This window comes from Tamandua tetradactyla, chromosome 11 (genome assembly GCF_023851605.1).
Source record: "Tamandua tetradactyla isolate mTamTet1 chromosome 11, mTamTet1.pri, whole genome shotgun sequence".
Lineage (NCBI taxonomy): Eukaryota > Metazoa > Chordata > Mammalia > Pilosa > Myrmecophagidae > Tamandua > Tamandua tetradactyla.
In genome coordinates this window covers 78,505,620-78,525,839 of record NC_135337.1, presented here as the reverse complement: position 1 = coordinate 78,525,839, position 20,220 = coordinate 78,505,620, and the positions used below count along the sequence as shown (strand labels likewise).

At 46.6% G+C, this 20,220-nt stretch overlaps 2 long non-coding RNA genes and 1 pseudogene across 2 annotated transcripts; 2 read left to right on the top strand and 1 right to left on the bottom strand.

The window, feature by feature from the left end:
• Positions 1-1,422: 1,422 nt before the first annotated feature.
• LOC143650396 (uncharacterized) lies at positions 1,423-2,699 on the bottom strand. Its single transcript, XR_013159541.1, has 2 exons — positions 2,598-2,699; positions 1,423-1,873 (listed from the first exon to the last, which is right to left on the bottom strand). It is a non-coding gene; the product is annotated as an uncharacterized LOC143650396 (long non-coding RNA).
• Positions 2,700-3,029: 330 nt separating this feature from the next.
• LOC143650395 (keratin, type I cytoskeletal 18-like) lies at positions 3,030-13,854 on the top strand (annotated as a pseudogene).
• A 255-nt stretch (positions 13,855-14,109) lies between these two features.
• LOC143650397 (uncharacterized) lies at positions 14,110-16,505 on the top strand. The gene is made up of 2 exons (XR_013159542.1): positions 14,110-15,496; positions 16,163-16,505. It is a non-coding gene; the product is annotated as an uncharacterized LOC143650397 (long non-coding RNA).
• Positions 16,506-20,220: the final 3,715 nt, after the last annotated feature.

The window sequence follows — 20,220 nt, the reverse complement described above, 5'->3', positions numbered from 1 at the left end:
TACCCTATTATTTACACCTTGTAATAGTGATGTACATCTGTTCCAGTACATGTAAAAACTTTAATATATTTTAGAATTAACCACAGTCATCATCCATGGTCAAAACAGCATGCTATTGATAAAAGGATAGCTATATTGACCAACAAAATCTAACTGAGATTCAGAAATAGACCCTCTCATCTATGGGCAACTGATTCTTGACAAGGCGGCCAAGTCCACTCAACTGAGACAGAACAGTCTCTTTAACAAATGGTATTGGGAGAACTGGATATCCATATCCAACATAATCAAAGAGGGCCCCTATCTCACACCCTACACACGAATTAACTCAAAATGGATGAAAAAACTAAACATTAGAGCTAGGACCATAAAACTCCTAGAGGCCCTAATGCTTTAACTTGAAAAAAGACTCGTCGATCCTCAAGACCAATGAAATAAAAAAATGATAATTAGTGTGAGGTGATTAAAAACTTTTTATGCTTCAAGGGTGAACACGCATTCAATCCATACTGACCAACAGAAAAAAAAGCTCAGACCCTCACCCTCATTTGCGGATGGATGAAACACTCCTGGCCAGGGCTATGGTTACCAATTTTAAAAGTCAAGAAAACCTACCCAAAAATCTGATAAAATAAACTGTTGTCTTTGCTTTGGCAATTCATCAATTGGGCTATGTAAATCCCTTTGCCCAAATGCTACCATAAGTTGGTTTTCACCAAATCTGAAACCTAATCAGTTTTTTCCTGGTACTTACATAATAAGTACATACTTCAAAAGCAGCTGAGGTTTTTTTCCCCCTAAAAAGAAAGTCTGATTAGGGCCACAGTGGCTCAGTGGCAGAATTCTCGCCTGCCAGGCCAGAGACCCAGATGCCCCCCGTGTAAAAAAAAAAAAAAAAAAAGAAGTCTGATTAACTTAAAAAGCATTCAAATAAAGCAGAGTATTTCATTTCAAGGTTCTTTGAGAATGACATTTATTTTGCTAACATTTTCATGTTATTTTTATTCATTTATTTATTTTTTCACATTATTTTTAGACTTAGTTTAATATGCTCTCTTTTCTTGAGAAATATTACACACTTGGGGACAAGTCTAAAGAAGAAGACTATTTTGACACTCAGTTCACGGTGGTTTCACATCCTTAATTACAAGCATATTGTGTCTCTATGCACAAGAATACAGAAAATAGCTGTGCTAAAATGCCTAAGTACAATGTTTCAAAGAAGTGACAAACCAATCTACTGAAGCACAGCAATGACCTGTTTTAAAGTATACATGGCTCCATGACTCCTCTGGAAGGTTATCTTAATAGAAAGCAAAACTGTCAAGTTATTCTCCACATCTGACTGAAGAAGTCACTCAGAAAGGAAAGAAAAGACAAAGAGAAAAAAAATAAAGCGCTAGCAAGCAAGCAGAGTTATGGAGTATTTTCAAAAGCATCTATTATTCTCTAACGGAGTAGACAATTGGGTGAGTCTTGCTTCTTTAAATAAACACTGGAAATAGAAACAGAAGATAAAATCAAAATTAAATGCTCTATTCCAGGAAAACGGAAGGTCTTTCATTCTTTCTCTGATAGGAAATCCTTTACCAGCCAAATACTACACTTTAGAAACCACTCCGAGTGCAGGAAACATTAGATGTACCCCTAATTTCCACAATCCTGGGTTCCAACCCATGATTTGTTTCTCTTGATGACTGTGTAAAAAGGAACAGAGCAATATCATGATGACTGGCCGGTGGGGAGAGCGCTGTCCACTGCGTGGAACTGGAAATCGCTGGTCTCCCTCTGGTTCCAATGCACTGAAATGAGTAGCACAGGCCTCCAGGTCAGCAGATACTTGTCCATCGGCTGCCGAAAGGGCTGCTGGCATCTGTGATCGCCCAAGAGATTGTACCAAGTTACCAGCTGGAAATTGGCACGAGGGCGAAGAAGGACAATTTCTGGAGGTGGGCATGGGGAGTCCCTACACCATTGTGTCCCTAACAGGAACTGGGGACTTGGGTGACAGGCCAAAGGACTGAGTCTGCAGAGTTCCTCGGAACAGACCTTAGAAGACGACCAGATGCGTGCGCACAGTTTGGGGTGAGGGCCTGTTCCCGTCCATTCTTCCCGTGGCGGGTTCCCACTCCCTGACCTGCTTGACAGCTCCTTTCCCTCCCTCCCCACCCCAGCCCCAAACGCCCACGTCCCTGTCCTTCACTAACTCTTAAATATCCAAACACCTACCACTTACTTCATTTAATTTCAAGGTCCGGGATCCCTCTTCCTTTTCTCCCTGGCAGGGCCCCCTACCCCTACTCCAGATCAAGTCTCTGGCTTCCCCCATCATACCTGAGACCCCCTACCCCCAGGTCTCTGCCCCTCTCTCTGGTGCCCTCCCAGGTCTCTGTCAGGGGTCAGTCGGGTCTCTGTCCTTCTCCTCCCACTGCCAAGGCCCCTCCCAGTTCTCTGTCTTCTCTCCCACCCCCCCATCGGAGGTAAGTGCCCACCCCTGTTTCCCCTCTCACAGCTCGGCCCCTCTTCCCGCACTGTCGTGGACCCCGGCCACCCTCTTCCCAGCTGAAGCAAGCCAACCCGCCGGCTCCTCTCGCCACCTGAACTGCAGGAGTTACCCCACGCCGCCATCTTGGCGTTTCCACGCAGCCGCGAGGGGCGGGGTCACGGCGCATGATGTCACCGCCCCCACCCAAGGCCCCGCCCCATACGCAGAATTCTCCTCCCTCCAACCACTCAGCTCTGAGGAACTCGGCCCCGAGCCTCAGGTCCCGCCCCTTACGCAGAGTTCCGCCAACCTCCCACCGCTAGGCTGTGGGGCTCTCAGCCCCAGACCCTAGGCCCCGCCCCATACGCAGAGCCCCGACTCCCTCCACCACTCAGCATGGAGCGCTCGCCCCGCTCCCCAGGCCCCGCCCGGGAAGCGAACCTCAAGGCTTCTCTAGCTCCTTCAGGCACCTCCGTGGGACCCCTCGAGGTTTGGGACGCCGTTCTTAGCGAGGATGTTTCACTTTGCCCCAGGTGGGTGAATTTAGGGAGCCCGCCGCCCGCCTTCCGGCTGTGTGGACGCAGCCCGGGTGACGACACTGCCGAGTCCTGCTTGTGGCTCCAGTAGCCCCTCGGAGCAATCTCCTCCTTGGGGTCCCCCTCTGCCTTCCCGTTCCCTGGCTCTGAGTCAGTGATTGGCCCCCAGGGGACATTAGCGGATGGCGCAGCTGGGGGGGAAGGGGTGCGGATGGAAGCTGCTTATCCCCCCACGCCCCCACCCTTCAATGCACAGGACTGCCCCTGCCGCAAACGACCACCGGCTGGATGGAGAAAGCTCGCTCTAAATGTCATTCATTTTGACACAGAGAAGTGGAAGTATCTCAGTACGGGCCGGGTCATTTGGGGGATGCAGCAGGGAGCAACACTGGCATCTGCCAGCCCTTGGGGAACGCAGAATCAGAGAAGCAGACCTGAGCAAACTATTCATTACAAGCATGGTCCTTGTTATTGAGATACAGGGCATATACTATAAATTTCAGCCACTTAAAGGGTACAGTTGAGTGGTTTTAACATATTCACAGGGTTGTGCAGCTGTATCAACTTTAGAACATTTTTGTTCTCCCTCAAAAGAAATCCCCTACCCACTTGTAGTCACTCTCCATTCCCCCTCCCTCCAGCCCAGGAAAATCACTCATCTGCTCTGGTCTCTATGGATTTCCCTATTCCAGATATTTCATGTCAATGGAATTAACACAATATGTGACCTTCGGTGTCTGGCTTGTTTCACCCAACATCATGGCTTCAAGGTTCATCCATGCTATAGTCTATGTTAGAACTTCATTCCTTTTTACTGCTGACTAGTATTCCATTGCATTGATGTAGCTCCGTTTTTATCCATTCGTCCGTCCATGCACACCTGATACATTTTGAAAGTTTGGTAACTATAATGCTAAGAGACTATAGTGCAGGTTTAGGGCCCTAAACTTTTTTTTTTAATTCAATTTCATGGAGATATATTCACAGGCCATACAAATCATCTGAAGTATACAATCACTGGCTCGCAGTATCGTTACGTAATTGTGCATAAGTCCCCATGATCAATTTTAGAACATTTTCATTACTCAAGAAAATAAATAAAAAGAAAAAGAAAACCCAAGTCCTCCATACCCCTTATCCCCCACCCTCCATTACTGACCTCATAGTATTGGTGGTACATTTGTAACTGTTGATGAAAGAATATTAAAATATTCCTGTTTACTGTAGTCCATAGTTTGCAGTAGGTACATTTTTCCAGTATACCCCTCTATTATTAACTCCTTTTTGTAATGGTGTAGTATAACACCATTTGTAATGGTGTCGTACATTTGTTCTAGTTCATGAAAGAACTTTTTTCTATTTGTACAGTTAATCACAGACATTGTCCACCACAAGATTCACTGTTTATACATTCCCATGTATTAATTTCCCATTTCCTTCCAGTGACATATATGACTCTGAACTTCTCCTTACCACCACATTCACACATCATTCAGTACTGTTAATTATTCTCACAATAACATGCTACGGTCACCTCTATCCATTTCTGAATATTTGAGTCCAACCTAGTAAAATATTCTGCACATATGAAGCAATTGCTCTCCATTCTTCGGCTTCAGTCTATAACCTGGTAACCTATATTCTATATTTTATGTCTATGAGTTTACATACTGTAATTAGTCCAGATCAGTAAGATCATAAAATATTTGTCCTTTTGTGTCTGCCTTCTTTCAACATAATGTCCTCAAAGTTCATCTATGTGTTGTGTATACTTCAGGACTTCATTCCTTCTTACTGCTGAATAATATTCCATCATATATGTATATCATGTTTTATTTATCCTTTCGTCTGTTACTGAACACTTGCATTGTGTGCATCTTTTGGAAATTGTGACTAATGTCACTATGAACGTTTTGTGCAAATGTCTGTTTGCATCCCTGCTTTCAGGTCTTCTGGGTATATCCCAAGTAGCAGGATTGCTGGTGGGTAAGGCAAGTCTTTACATAGCTTCCTGAGGAACCGCCAAAACATCCTCCACAGAAGCTGTACCATTTTACATTCCCACCAGCAGTAACTGGGTGTTCCTATTTCTCCACATCCTCTCCAACACTTGTAGTTTCCTGTTTGTTTAATAGCGACCATTATAGCAGGTGTGAGATGATATCTCATTGGCATTTAGATTTGCATTTCCCTAATAGCTATTGACATTGAGCATCTTTTTGTGTGCTTTTTAGCCATTTGTATTTCCTTATCAGAAAAATGTCTATTCATGTCTTTTGCCCATTTTATAATTGGGTTGTGTTCTAGTTTGCTAGCTGCCAGAATGCAATATACCAGAAACTGAATGACTTTTAAAAAGGGGAATCTAATAATTTACTAGTTTACAGTTCTAAGGCCGAGAAAATGTCCCAATTAAAACAAGTCTATAGAAATGTCCAACCCAAGACATCCAGGGAAAGATACCTTGGTTTAAGAAGGCCGACGATGTTCAACATTTCTCTCTCAGCTGGAAGGGCATATGGCGAACATGGCAGCGTCTGCTGGCTTTCTTGTGGCTCTACCAAAATAAAGGGATTCTCTCCAAAATGTTTCCTCTTTTAGATTCCAGCAAGCAACTCCACCTTCAGTGGGTGGAGACACACCTCCATGGAAATCATCTAATCAAAAGTTACCACCCACAACTGGGTGGGTCACATCTTCATGGAAACAATCAAAATGCTCCCACCCAGCAATATTGAATGAGGATCAAAGGGCACGGCTTTTCTGGGGTCCACCACAGATTCAGACCAGCACAGTTTCCCTACATTTTCTTTTAGGAGTTTTATGGTGCTGGTTCTTATATTTAGGTCCTTGATTCATTTTTAGTTCATTTTTCTATAGGGTGTGAGATAGGGGTCCTCTTTCATTCTTTTGTGTATGGATACCCAATTCTCCGAGCACCATTTATTGAGAGACTGTTCTGTCTAAGTTGAGTAGACTTGGGAGCCTTGTCAAGAATCAGTTGAAATCTATGGCCATATCCTAAGTCCCAGTCTCTCACGTTCCTCCCCAGACCACATGAACTTCACTACCCACTCTACCACCTTCTCTACCAACTACCAATCCCTGGGCTCCATCCAGTTGCCCAGCCACCAGGTCCGGCTGGCCAACAGTATGGCCAGCGTCTATGTGAGCGCTGGCGACTCAGGCTCACAGATATCCATGTCCCGCTCCTTTAGCTCCTGGGGCAGCTGGAAGGCCGGGGACTCAGCCGATGGGATGGCCAAGGGTCTGGTGGAAATGGAGGGCCTCCAGGGCGAGAAGGAGACAATGCAGGCCCTGAACAACCACCTGGCCTCCTACCTGGACATGGTGAGGAGCCTGGAGACTGAGAATCGGAGAATGGAGGGAAAAATTCAGGAATACCTGGTGTCATGGTTAGGGACACGTGTCAACTTGGCCAAGTTGTGGTACCTGTTTATCTGATTGGGCAAGCGCTGGCCTGTCTGTTGCAATGAAGACATTTCATAGGATTAGGTCATGAGCATGTCAGCTGCATCCACAGCTGATTCCATTTGTAATCAGCCAAAGGGGAGTGTCTTCTGCAATTAGTGATGCTAAATCTAATCATGGGAAGCCTTTTAAGGAGGACTCAGAGGAGACAGGTTCCATTCCTGCTTTGGCTGGTGAGCCTCTCCTGTGGAGTTCATCGAGGCCATCCATCGGAGTTGTCGGCTTCGCAGCCTGCCCTGTGGATTTTGGACTCTGCATTCCTGCTGTCACGTGAGACACTTTTATAAATTTTAAATTTGCAAGTGTTCCCTGTTGATTCTGTTTCTCTAGAGAACCCTAACTAATACATCTTGGTACCAGGAGTGGTTCTTAAGAAACAGAATCTTAAAAATGGGTTTTTATGAATGGTTTTCTACTCTGACTGGACTCAGAGACACTAAGGACTCTGATTCTCGTAATCAGAATGACACTCCCAATCCATGTAGTGAGTCGGCAAAGGAGATAGTAAAAATATCATCATTCGATTCTCCTAATGCTTCGCTTGTACGAAGCCACACTCTAGGGGATAATGTTTTTGACACCTTTACAGAGTTTTGTAGAAATAAGAGTTATGGAGATGTTAGTTGGTTGTTGTTAGGTACACTGTCTACATTAAGGGGTGAAAGGGATGGGCTTAAGGCTTCAAATGAGAAGCTTAAGCGCCGTCTGAAAGATGTAGACGTTTCTATGAGTATCCTGAAGGAAAATCTTATTTCCTGTAGCCGTAGACTTGAGATCTCTGAAAATCAGACTCAGAATCTTATTGTTAAAGTAGCAACTTTACAACGTAAACTGAAATCTCAGTCTTGCATGGTGTCTGCCGTTAAAGTGAGGGCATTGATTGGAAAGGAGTGGGACCCTGAAAAATGGGATGGTAACATATGGATTGATAATGATGTTGGGGGCGAGGTTGAAACCCTAGGCCATGCTGAGTCTTCTCTAGATAACCCTATAATAGTCTGCCCTGAGGACATAGCCGCCCCACCTCCAGCATGCCTTGAGGAATTGGCCACCCAGCCTCCTCCTGAAGGGATTAGCCCTAGAGTGATTATTCCTGTTTCACCAGATGAAACTGCAAATGAAGGCCCTGAAGCAAATGGCTTGGAAGATATTTCTAATTCTTTTCATGGCCCACCCCCACCATCCCTCATTTCTTCTAGACCTATAACTAGACTAAAGTCCCAATAGGCCCCTAAAGGTGAGGTACAAAGTATCACACATGAGTAGGTACATTATACTCCAAAAGAACTGTGTGAGCTTTCCAATTTATATAGACAGAAATCAGGGGAATATGTGTGGCAATGGATTTTAAGAGTGTGGGATAATGGTGGGAGGAATATAAGGCTGGATCAGGCTGAATTTATTGATATGGGCCCACTAAGCAGAGATTCTGCATTCAATGTTATAGCTCGAGTGGTTAAAAAAGGTGTTAACAGCTTGTTTGGGTGGTTGGTTGAAACATGGATCAAAAGGTGGCCAACATTACCTGAGGTTGAAATGCCAGAACTGCCCTGGTATAATGTAGATGAGGGGATCCAGAGGCTTAGAGAGATTGGAATGTTAGAGTGGATTTATCATGCAAAGCCTGCTCTTACACCCCAGGAATGTCCAGAGGATGTACCTTTTACCAGAACAGTGAGAAATAAGTTTGTGAGACTAGCACCATCATCCCTCAAGAGCTCTGTGGTTGCACTTCTCTGTAGGTCAGATATTACTGTAGGAACAGCTGTCACTGAGCTGGAATCCTTAAACACAATGGGGATGACAGGATCCCGAGTTGGCAGAAGCCAGGTGGCAGCACTTAATCACCAAAGACAGGGTAGACGCGGCTATTATAATAGACAGCAAACTCAAAGGAGGCATCAGAATTATATGACACGCAGAGATTTGTGGCATTGGCTAGTAAATCATGGCGTACCTAGAAATACAATAGAAGGGCAGTCTACTAAATTCTTGTTGGAGCTGTATAAACAAAAGAGTTCTAGGTCAAGGGAACAGAAGTCTAACCTGAATTACAAAAACACAGAGTCATGGCCCCTTAATCAATTTCCAGACTTGAAACAGTTTACAGACCCTGAACCCCTTGAATGAAAGGGAGTCCAGGTCCCTATGGGGGAGAAACCTGTTACACTGCCACAAATTTTATACTGTTAATTTTCCTCTAAGTCTTCCCCAAGGAGACCGACGGCCTTTTACCAGGGTAACTGTGCACTGGGGAAAAGGAAATGATCAGATATTTCAGGGATTATTAGACACTGGTTCAGAAGTGACATTAATTCCAGGGGACCCAAAACATCACTCTGGACCACCAGTCAGAGTGGGGGCTTATGGAGACCAGGTGATCAATGGAGTTTTAGCTCAGGTCCGTCTCACAGTGGGTCCAGTGGGCCCCCGGACCCATCCTGTAGTTATTTCCCCAGTTCTGGAATGTATAATTGGCATAGACATACTGTGCAACTGGCAGAATCCCCACGTTGGCTCTCTAACTCGTGCAGTGAGGGCTATTATGGTGGGAAAGGCCAAGTGGAAGCCACTAGAACTGCCCCTACCAAGCAAAATAGTAAATCAGAAGCAATACCGTATTCCTGGAGGGATTGCAGAGATTATTGCCACTCTTAAGGACTTGAAAGATGCAGGGGTGGTGATTCCCACCACATCCCCGTTCAACTCTCCTATTTGGCCTGTGCAGAAAACAGATGGGTCTTGGAGAATGACAGTGGATTATCGTAAACTCAACCAGGTGGTAACTCCAATTGCAGCTGCTGTTCCAGATGTAGTATCATTGCTTGAGCAAATCAGTACATCCCCTGGTACGTGGTATGCAGCTATTGATCTGGCAAATGCTTTTTTCTCAATAGCTATTAGTAAGGACCACCAGAAACAGTTTGCTTTCAGCTGGCAAGGTCAGCAATATACTTTCACTGTCCTACCTCAGGGGTATATCAACTCTCCAGCCCTATGTCATAATCTTGTTTGCAGAGACCTTGATCATTTCTGCCTCCCACAAGATATCACACTGGTCCATTATATTGATGATATCATATTGATTGGATCTAGTGAGCAAGAAGTAGCAACTACTCTAGATTTACTGGTAAGGCATTTGCGTGTCAGAGGATGGCAGATAAATCCAACAAAAATACAGGGGCCTTCCACCTCAGTGAAATTTCTAGGTGTCCAGTGGTGTGGGGCATGTCGAGATATCCCTTCTAAGGTGAAGGATAAGTTGCTGCATCTGGCCCCTCTCACAACCAAAAAAGAGGCACAACGCCTACTTGGTCTTTTTGGATTTTGGCGACAACATATTCCTCATTTGGGTGTGCTACTCTGGCCCATTTATCGAGTGACCAGAAAAGCTGCTAATTTTGAGTGGGGACCTGAACAAGAGGAGGCTCTGTGACAGGTCCAGGCTGCTGTACAAGCTGCTCTGCCACTTGCGCCGTATGATCCAGCAGATCCAATAGTGCTGGAAGTGTCAGTGGCAAATAGAGATGTTGTCTGGAGCCTTTGGCAGGCCCCTATAGGAGAATCACAACGCAGACCCTTAGGATTTTGGAGCAAAGCCTTACCATCTGCTGCAGATAACTACTCTCCTTTTGAGAAACAGCTTTTGGCCTGCTACTGGGCCTTAGTAGAGACTGAACGCTTAACCATGGGTCACCAAGTTACCATGAGACCTGAGTTGCCTATCATGAGTTGGGTGTTGTCTGACCCACCAAGCCATAAAGTTGGGCGTGCACAGCAGCACACTATTGTAAAATGGAAATGATATATATTAGATAGAGCCAGAGCAGGTCCTGAAGGCACAAGTAAGTTACATGAAGAAGTGGCACAAGTGCCCATGGTTTCCACTCCTGCCACATTACCTTCTCTTTCCCAGACCACAGCTATGGCCTCTTGGGGAGTTCCTTACAGTGAATTGACTGAGGAAGAGAACTCGGGCCTGGTTTATAGATGGTTCAGCACGATATGCAGGTACCACCCGAAGGTGGACAGCTGCAGCATTACAACCCCTTTCTGGGATGTCCTTGAAGGACAGTGGTGAGGGGAAATCCTCCCAGTGGGCAGAACTTCAAGCAGTGCACCTGGTTGTTCATTTTGCTTGGAAGGAAAACTGGCCAGAGATGCATTTGTATACTGACTCATGGGCTGTTGCTAATGGTTTGGCTGGATGGTCAGGGACTTGGAAAGACCATAATTGGAAAATTGGTGACAAAGAGGTCTGGGGAAGAAGTATGTGGATAGACCTTTCTGAGTGGGCTAAAAACATGAAGATATTTGTGTCCCATGTGAATGCACACCAGAGGGTGACTTCAGCAGAGGAAGATTTTAATAATCAAGTGGATAAGATGACCCTTTCTGTGGATACAAATCAGCCTCTTTCCCCAGCAACTCCTGTCATTGCCCAATGGGCTCATGAACAAAGTGGTCATGGTGGTAGGGATGGAGGTTATGCATGGGCTCAGCAACATGGACTTCTACTCACCAAGGTTGACCTGGCTATAGCCACTGCTGAGTGCCCAATCTGCCAGCAGCAGAGACCCACACTCAGGCCCCGATATGGCACCATTCCCCGAGGTGACCAGCCAGTTATATGGTGGCAGGTTGATTACATTGGACCACTCCCTTCGTGGAAGGGGCAGCGATTTGTTCTAACTGGAATAGACACGTACTCTGGATATGGGTTTGCTTTCCCTGCATGCAATGCTTCTTCCAAAACTACCATCCATGGGCTTACAGAATGCCTTATCCATCGTCATGGTATTCCCGCATAGCATTGCTTCGGATCAAGGAACACACTTCACAGCAAATGAAGTGCGGGAAGGGCGCATGCTCATGGAATTCTCTGGTCTTACCATGTTCCCCATCATCCAGAAGCAGCTGGATTGATAGAATGGTGGAATGACCTTTTGAAAACTCAATTACGGTGCCAACTAGGTGGCAAAAACTTGAAAGGCTGGGGTAATGTTCTCCAGGAAGCTGTATATGCTCTGAATCAGCGTCCGCTGTGTGGTGCTGTTTCTCCTATAGCCAGGATCCATGGGTCCAGGAACCAAGGGGTGGAAATGGGCGTAGTACCACTCACTATTACCCCTAGTGATCCACTAGGAAAATTTTTGCTTCCTGTCCCTGCTACCCCGAGTTCTGCTGGTCTACAGGTTTTAGTTCCAAAACAGGGTGTGCTTCCTCCAGGAGAAACAACAGTGATACCACTGAACTGGAAGTTAAGATTGCCACCTGGTCACTTTGGGCTACTTATGCCTCTGGATCAACAAGCCAAGAAGGGGATTACATTATTGTCTGGGGTAATTGACCCTATCAGAAGGAAGTAGGACTGCAACTACATAATGGAGGTAAAGAAGAGTTTTCTTGGAATATAGGAGATCCCCTAGGGCGTCTATTAGTACTACCATGCCCTGTGATTAAAATCAATGGAAAACTGCAACAACACAATACAGGCAGGACTACTAATGGCTCTGAAACTTCAGGAATGAAGGTTTGGGTCACCCCACCAGGCAAAGAACCACGGCCAGCTGAAGTGCTTGCTGAGGGTAAAGGGAACATGAAATGGGTAGTGGAAGAAGGAAGTGATAAATATGAACTTCGACCACATGATCAGTTACAGAAATGAGGACTGTAATTCTGTTTTGTTCATGTTATACTATTTAAGTTGTAAGATATCAAGTTTAAGAATGAATGTTGCCCAAGGATTTGCACCCTATTCTGGAGAGATGTAATGTATTTCCAGTTTTATGCAGGACAGTTGAGTATTGTCAGGTAAAAGAAAAAATGTGTGCTTATTTGTTTTCATTTGGAAATTAAGTATAGTTTAAGGTGATATAGATATAGGTGCCAAGTTGACAAGGGGTGGACTATCATGGTTAGGGACACGTGTCAACTTGGCCAAGTTGTGGTACCTGTTTATCTGATTGGGCAAGTGCTGGCCTGTCTGTTGCATTGAGGACATTTCATAGGATTAGGTCATGATCACGTCATCTGCATCCACAGCTGACTCCATTTGTAATCAGCCAAAGGGGAGTGTCTTCTACAATTAGTGACGCTAAATCTAATCATGGGAAGCCTTTTAAGGAGGACTCAGAGGAGACAGGTTCCATTCCTGCTTTGGCTGGTGAGCCTCTCCTGCGGAGTTCATCCAGGTCATCCATTGGAGTCGTCAGCTTCGCAGCCTGCCCTGTGGATTTTGGACTCTGCATTCCTGCGGTCACATGAGACACTTTTATAAATTTTAAATTTGCAAGTGTTCCCTGTTGATTCTGTTTCTCTAGAGAACCCTAACTAATACACCTGGAGAAGAAGGGACCCCAGGTCAGGGACTGGGGCCACTACATGAAGACCATCAAGGAATCGAGAGCTCAGATCTTTGAAAATTCCATGGACAATGCCTGTATCCATCTGCAGATTGGCAATGCCCAACTGGCTGCTGATGACTTCAGAAGCAAGTCTGAGACTGAGCTGTCCACACACCAGTCTGTGGAGAATGACATCCATAGGCTGCTCAAGGTCATTGATGACACCATCATCACTCGGCTGCAGCTGGAGATGGAGATCCCGCTCTTAAGGAGGAGCTGATCTTCATGAAGAACCATGAGGAAGAAATAAAGGGCCTACACGCCCAGATTGCCAGCTCTGGGCTGACCATGGAAGTGGATGCCCCCACATCTCAGGACCTCAGCAAGATCATGGCCGATATCCAGGCCTAGTGTGATGAGTTGGCTCAGAAGAACAGAGAGGAGCTGGTCAAGTTCTGGTCTTGGCAAATTGAAGAGAGCACCACAGTGGTTACCTCTCAGCCTGCTGAGATGGGAGCTGCTGAGATGACACTCATGGAGCTGAGACGTACCGTGCAGTCCTTGGAAATTGACCTGGACTCCATGGGAAATCTGAAGACCAGCTTGGAGAATAGCCTGCAGGTGGAGCCACTCAACGGGGTCCTACTGCACCTGGAGTCAGAGCTGGCATAGACCTGGGCAGCAGGGCAGCTCCAGACCCGGGAGTAGAAGGCCCTTGAACATCAAGGTCAAGTTGGAGGATGAGATCGCCACCTACTGCCACCTACTGGGAGATGGGGAGAATTTCAGTCTCAGTGATACCCTGGACAGCACCAACTCCATGCAAACCATCCACAAGACCACCATCTGCAGGATCATGGATGGCAAAGTGGCACCTGAGACCAACAACACCAAAGTTCTGAGGCATTGAAGCAAGCAGACACAGGGTGCCCTTTGGGGAATGGCATCTTCAAAACAAAATCAATTAACCATAGACTTGAGTCTAATTCTGAATTCTAAATTTGATTCCATTGGTTGCTATGTCTGTCTTTATGACATTGCCATGCTGTTTTGACTACTGTGGCTTTATAATGTGCTTTAAAGTCAGGAAGTGTGAGTCCTCCCATTTCATTCTTCTTTTTTCAATATATTTTTGGCTATTTGAGGCCCCTAACCCTTCCAAATAAAATTGATGATTAGGGTTTTCCCTTTCTGCAAAGTAGTCTTGGAATTTTGATTGGTATTGCTTTGAATCTGCAGATAAATTTGGGTAGAACTGACATCTTAATTGAACATGGAATGTCTTTCCATTTAGTCAGGTCTTCTTTGATTTCTTTTAGCAGTGTTTTGTAGTTTTCTGCATACAAGTCCTTTAAAGTCTTGCTAAACCTGTTTTAGAGCTGAGAGATGAGTAGGAATTACCAAGGTGGAGAGTTTCTTGCGTCCAGCCAGACACCTGGATTCACAGGACTGCAAAAGGTCACATTTAGCACCAGTCTCAAAAGGTATCAGGCAGGACATACAGTTTGCCAGCAAGGCAGAGCCAGGCATTCTTTTAAATGGGAGGAGTTCTCATACAGCCCTCCAGCTAATGGCTCAGATGCAAGAAAACAAGATCCCTGAGGCTTCACAGCCTTGCATTCCTGGGCACCCAAACACTGTGTGACAACCATTGGCATCACTTCTGGTACCCCTCAAGGGACACGTCCAGTTACAAGAATCACTATGCTCAGGAAAACCCAAAGCTCTGGAAGCCCTGATCAGATATTTATAGTTCATTTATTGTTCCTCCCTGACCTGACGGATTTTACTATTTAGGGACCAATTTATTGTACATAGCATTGCCTAGAAAAATCACCGATATTTTCATTATATTCCATTAATAGGACAACAAAACTAGAAACTGGAAAGTGTAAAAGTCAAATTCTCATCCAGAAGAGGAAAGGGCTTTGTTAACCTGTTACCCACAGCAAGGATGTAAGCGTGTTCCAAGCAGAGTGAGCAGATTTTGCAAAAGCTCATTCAAGTAAATGTTTGGTTGATTTCTCCCATGTGTGTATACAGTTACTTCTTGAATAAACTCAAAGCTATTTGATGACAGTGGTTGTTTCTTGTTTTCCTCTCCAGTTTGTAGTAGATGTACAAAAACCATAGGCTGATGACTCACCCACTTATTAAACAACTATTTATCAAGAATGTGCTGTGCTCCAGATAATGTGCTTAGGGCTGGCGATGTATAAAGGGATGTGATAAAAACAGGAGATGACATCATAGAGCATTTGCTATGTGCTAAACCCTTTGCATGAGTTAAACTGCTGATTTTCTTAAAATAGCCACACTGCAAAAATATAGCAGATAGATTCTTAGAGTAGCCCCCATGATCCTGCTTCCTGGTGTTCAACTTGTATGATTCCCTCTCGCTGAGGAAGTGTGCAAGAAATTCCTTAAAAGTGGGATAGGCTAGATGCTTCTTAGTCCAGATAAGTCCTGAAACCTAGAGGGGCCAGCCTCTCCAAGAATATCACCCAGTTCCATCACCCCTCTCCTATGTTGTCGACATCCCTTATCAACATGAAAGAGTTAGAATGGACATAGCCAAAGTATCCCAAAAGATTGGGAGAAGGATCAAAGGAGCAGATGGAGTTATAACAGAGAAGGTAGGATTTAACAAATGAGTATGACTACTGAATATTTATACTGATATTTCTTTTAGTCTTCAGGCTCTTGGAGCAGCTAGAAGGAAAAGCCTGACATTGTGGAACAGCAACCCATATTCAATTCTGAAATCTGTTCTATAACTATTTGTTACAATGTATTTTGAAATGTATTGCTGTTTGTATATATATCTCACAATTCTAAAAAATGATAAAGAAAAGTGGGAGAGGGAGGCAGCTGGGGAAGTCAGAGTGATGCAGTGTGAACAGGACAAATGGCCATTGCTGGCTTTGAAGATAGAAGGGTCCATGGACCTCAGATGCCAGCAGCATCTAGAAGTTGGAAAAGACAAGGAAACATTTCCCCTAAAGACTCCAGAAGAAACCAGCCCTGCTTACACTTTGATTTTAGCCTGGTGAGACCCACATTGGATTTCTGGCCTTCAGAACTGTAAGATAATAAATTTGTAAGATAATAAGTGTGTGTTGTTTTAAGCCACAATATTTGTGGTAACTCCTTTTGTCAACAATAGAAAACTAATACCTCAGGGAATGTGACTCATTTATGTGTTCCTTCAATAGATAACTAGTTAAGCACCTATTATGTGCCAGACACTGTGCTATATACTATTCTGCCATGCACTTTCATTTCCCTCTTCTTTATTCTAGCGAGATACAAAAGCAGACTAGAGTCAAGCTTGGGTCACAAGCGCAGATCCGTGGAAATGGCCTCAGCACCACAGACAGCTCCTGCTTCGTTATCAGAGGGAGCAGAACTGCTCTTCATATGTCTCCAACACCTCTCTTCCCAGAATGCCTTTTCTCCTACTTCTTCATCCATCGGACTCCTACTCACTCCTCAAAGCCTAACTCACACTTTCCATATCCCCGCCCAGCCCTGGGAATTCTTCTCAAGTGCCCCCAGGACATACACTCCAAAGGCATCTAACAGGCTAGAATCCTTTGCCACCATCTGTAGTCTCAACAGGATGTGACTTCTATGAGAACAAAATCTTATTCATGTATCGTGTCCCATATCCCCCAACCCCTGACACGGATTACCCTGGTGTGGGGGTCTCTGGGCTCTTCCACATTAAGGACCTCTTCCCCTGCTGTTGGCCCTTATGCTTTGGGTGTGGAGAGCATGGAGACTGCTCTCTAGCATGCATAAGGGGAGCCAGCACCAATACATTCTACCCATGTTTCTTTTTCTTTTGCTTGGGCAGGCACCAGGAATCGAACCCGGGTCTCTGGCATGGCAGGAGAGAATTCTGCCACTGAGTCAACATCATACTGCCCTACCCATGTTCCTTAAACATCTCCTTTGTGCCTGGTGATTCTGCCCTGTATAGAGAACATAGCAGTAAACACAATCAACTCTTTCCCCTTCTGAAATTTATATTCTAGTGAGGGAGGCAGAGAATAAACAATGGAAGAATGAGTGATTTCAAATAGTGCTAAGTGCCATGGAAAAATCCATTTCCTCAATGAGTTCAACGTCATGAAATGCCATGCCTACATATGGTCCCAAGAGAATTGAAAGTAGGACTCTACACCAGTGTTCACCCAGCATTATTCACAATAGCCAACAGGTGGAAACAACCTGAGTGTCCATCAACAGATGAATGGGTAAAGAAAGTGTTTCTGTGGTCTCCTCATATAAAAGATTATCATTCAGCCATATAAAGGAATGAACTGTTGATTCATACCACATGCCATGGATGAGCCTGAAAAACACGATGCTCAGTGAAAGAAGCCAGACACAAAAGGACACGTATGATTCCATTTCTATGAAATGTCCAGAAAAGGAAAATCCATGGAGACAGAAAGGAAATTAGAGATTGTCAGGGGCTGTTGGAGGGGAATGGGAGGTGATTGCTAATGGGTATGGGGCTTCTTTTTGGAGTGATGGAAAATTTCTGGAACTAGATAGAGGTGACGGCTGCTCAACATTGTCAATATACTAAATGCCACTGAGTTGCTCGCTTTTAAATGGCTTAAATGATAAATTTTATGTTTTTGTGTACATGACCACATTAAACTTAAAAAAAAAAAAAAACAAAAAAACAAAAATCAGCCCGGGCAATGGAAAAAGGGGTGATTGGGTGGGAAGTGAGGCAGGGGTGAAAAGTGAGAGCCTCTCTGAGGATATAACTTCTGAGCTGACACCTGGAAAATGCACAGAAAGGGGAGAGAGCATCTGAGGGTGGGAATAGCATGTGCAAAGGCCCTGTGATGCAAATGAACTTGATGTGTCTATAGAAGAAGCAAAACAAACAAACAAAACAACATAATGGTTACAAGGGGACAGGGGAGAGCCTTAGGCCTCAGTTGCTGCGGGTGGGCTTGTCTCAAAAATGCTAAGCACCCTCTATTCAGTCCTGAAGGGACAGAACTATAACCGTCCATTTCACAGATGGGGAAACTGAGGCTAGGAGAGGCAAGTTCATTTACACCAGTTTCCCTGCTGGGGAGTGGCCAACCCCTTGGCCCCCAACCCTACACCGTGCCACTGTCACCTCCAACTACTCCCCCAGGTCAGAGACACCCCCAAGCGCACGATTCCGGGGCGAGGGTGTTGGAGGGTGGGATGGTGTGGGGGGACATCTTTGGCAGGAAGGCTCCCAGGAAGTGCGCGAGAAGTTTCTCTCTCCCTAGCACCCAGCCCGGCCAACAGGGGTCTGGCTGGGCAAACCCGGGCCCCCCACCCCCACCCCCACCCCCACCCCAGGACACCATTTTTCCGTCCGCGTAGACTGCGCTTGAAGAAAGGTTTTCTCCAACCTCCCGTATTCCTACCCCACCGCCAACCGCGCGGTATCTCAGGAATGAGGGCATCTTCAGCCTCGGCTTCTTTCTTTCTTTTTCTTTCTTTCTTTCTCTATCCCTTGTTGTGTTTTTAAACCCAGGAGGCGCCCCCAGGAAGTCCTCTCCGCTCCAATCCCCGGCGAGGCTCTCGGAGCTGCCCAGCTAACGGCGAGGACGCGAGGCTGGCAGGGGGCTGGGCTTCGGGGAGCAGACCTGCCCTCCACCCCCCACCCCCCGCCCGCCCGGCACACAAAAGCCCGGTAATTCACTATCCTAAAGAAGCTGAGCCTCTGCCAGCTGCGAGCTGGAGGGCGGCAAATACCTCGGAGGCATCCCGCCCCCCCATCCCACCGCACCCGGGACAAAAGCGTCCGTCTGCACCGGGCCTTGGACGACGGTCCTCGGCTGCGGCGGGCGCCCCTGCGCGTGTCTCTCCCCCAGGCTCTGAGCGCTCGGGGCGGGCGGGGGGCGCGCGCCCAGGACGTGGGATGCACAGGCGCCGCCGGGCAGGGCTCGTCTTTGTGGGTGACGCCGAGAGGCCGCCGCCACCGCGGAGGTGAGTGTAACTTCCTCCTTTCCCAGGCTTGCCCGGGAGGGAAGCATCTGCTCGCTGCTTTCCACCGCCCCCACCCCCCACCCCCACCCCACCCCGGCCGGCTGTTGGGGCGCATGGGGTGCAGGGAAACGGGCCTCGGGATTCCTGGGGCTGCGAACGCTTCCATTCTTTTTGCCCCAAGGGTGCCGGAAGACCGTTCATTTCTTAACACGCTCACCCACCCCCGTTTTAGCTTTTAGGGAGGCAGAGGTTTGCACCATTTTCGGGACAGGCGTAGAGATCAGGCGGATAAAGAAAACCTCAGGGCGCTTCCTAGTATGCCGAAATGGACAGGTCAAACCTCTGCGCATTTCCTATTTTGAAAGCTCAGAGGGACTGGGAGAGCCGTGCCCAGCAGACCTGGAAATCGATTTTTGAAATGCCTCCGGAAAGGTTGCAGTGCAGAAGGGAACGGGCTAAAGACACAGCCCCTCTTTATCTGAACTGGGATGGAAGGTGTTAAAAATGAAACGTCACCCCGGTCGCTTGGCTTACCTCCTAAAGTGTGAAGCTGGGATCTGAATTTGGAAGGGCACAGGGCCCATTGGGGACCCACCTACACCCCCTATTTGGAAGATGTGTGGGCTCCACGGCCCCGGCGCTGGGAGGCCTCCTGGGGGTGGGGTCGCACCCAGGCTGGGGTCTGCAGAGGAGAATTCGCAGAGGCCTCTAAACGAATCCCCGTTTGCATGAACTTTCCCTTGGAAAGGGAGGCAGGCAGCTGCATTTACCTTCCTGAGCGGTAGCCCGTACCAGGAAGCGGTTTTTCCTGAGTACTGCGTCTCTCTGTCCCTGCCCCCAAGAACGGATGACGGCATTCCGGACAGCGACAAGCATCTAGCGAGAACCCTTCTTCTCTGGAGGGGGAGAGCCTCGTTGGAAGCAGCCCCTCCTTCCCGGCGGGACCCTTACCTTACTAGATCTCCTAATGAGTGCTTGCTTGCCTGAGTCATGATCCCAAACGCAGCTGCAGGAGGACACACCCAAAGTAGCAGCCAGCAAGCCCGCAGCCCCCCATCCCCCCCCCTCCACTCCCTGGGAGGCAGCGGCTGAGGAATCGTGGGGCGGGGACTCGGAGGATCCATAGAGGGTGGAAACTGGGAATAACAACCCAGGAGCTGCTTGGAGGATGAAATGATGTATTGCAATGACAGAAGAGGCCGTGCATGAGAATTGAATTCTTGTTTACACACAGGGGCACAGAGAAATCTGTTTCATTCAGAAACAGCCTCTATCTTGGTTTGATGGACATGGGGGAACCCAAATCAGTATTAGCCAGGTTCTCTAGAGGAACAGAACTGGTTGGATGTATTTATTTATTTTA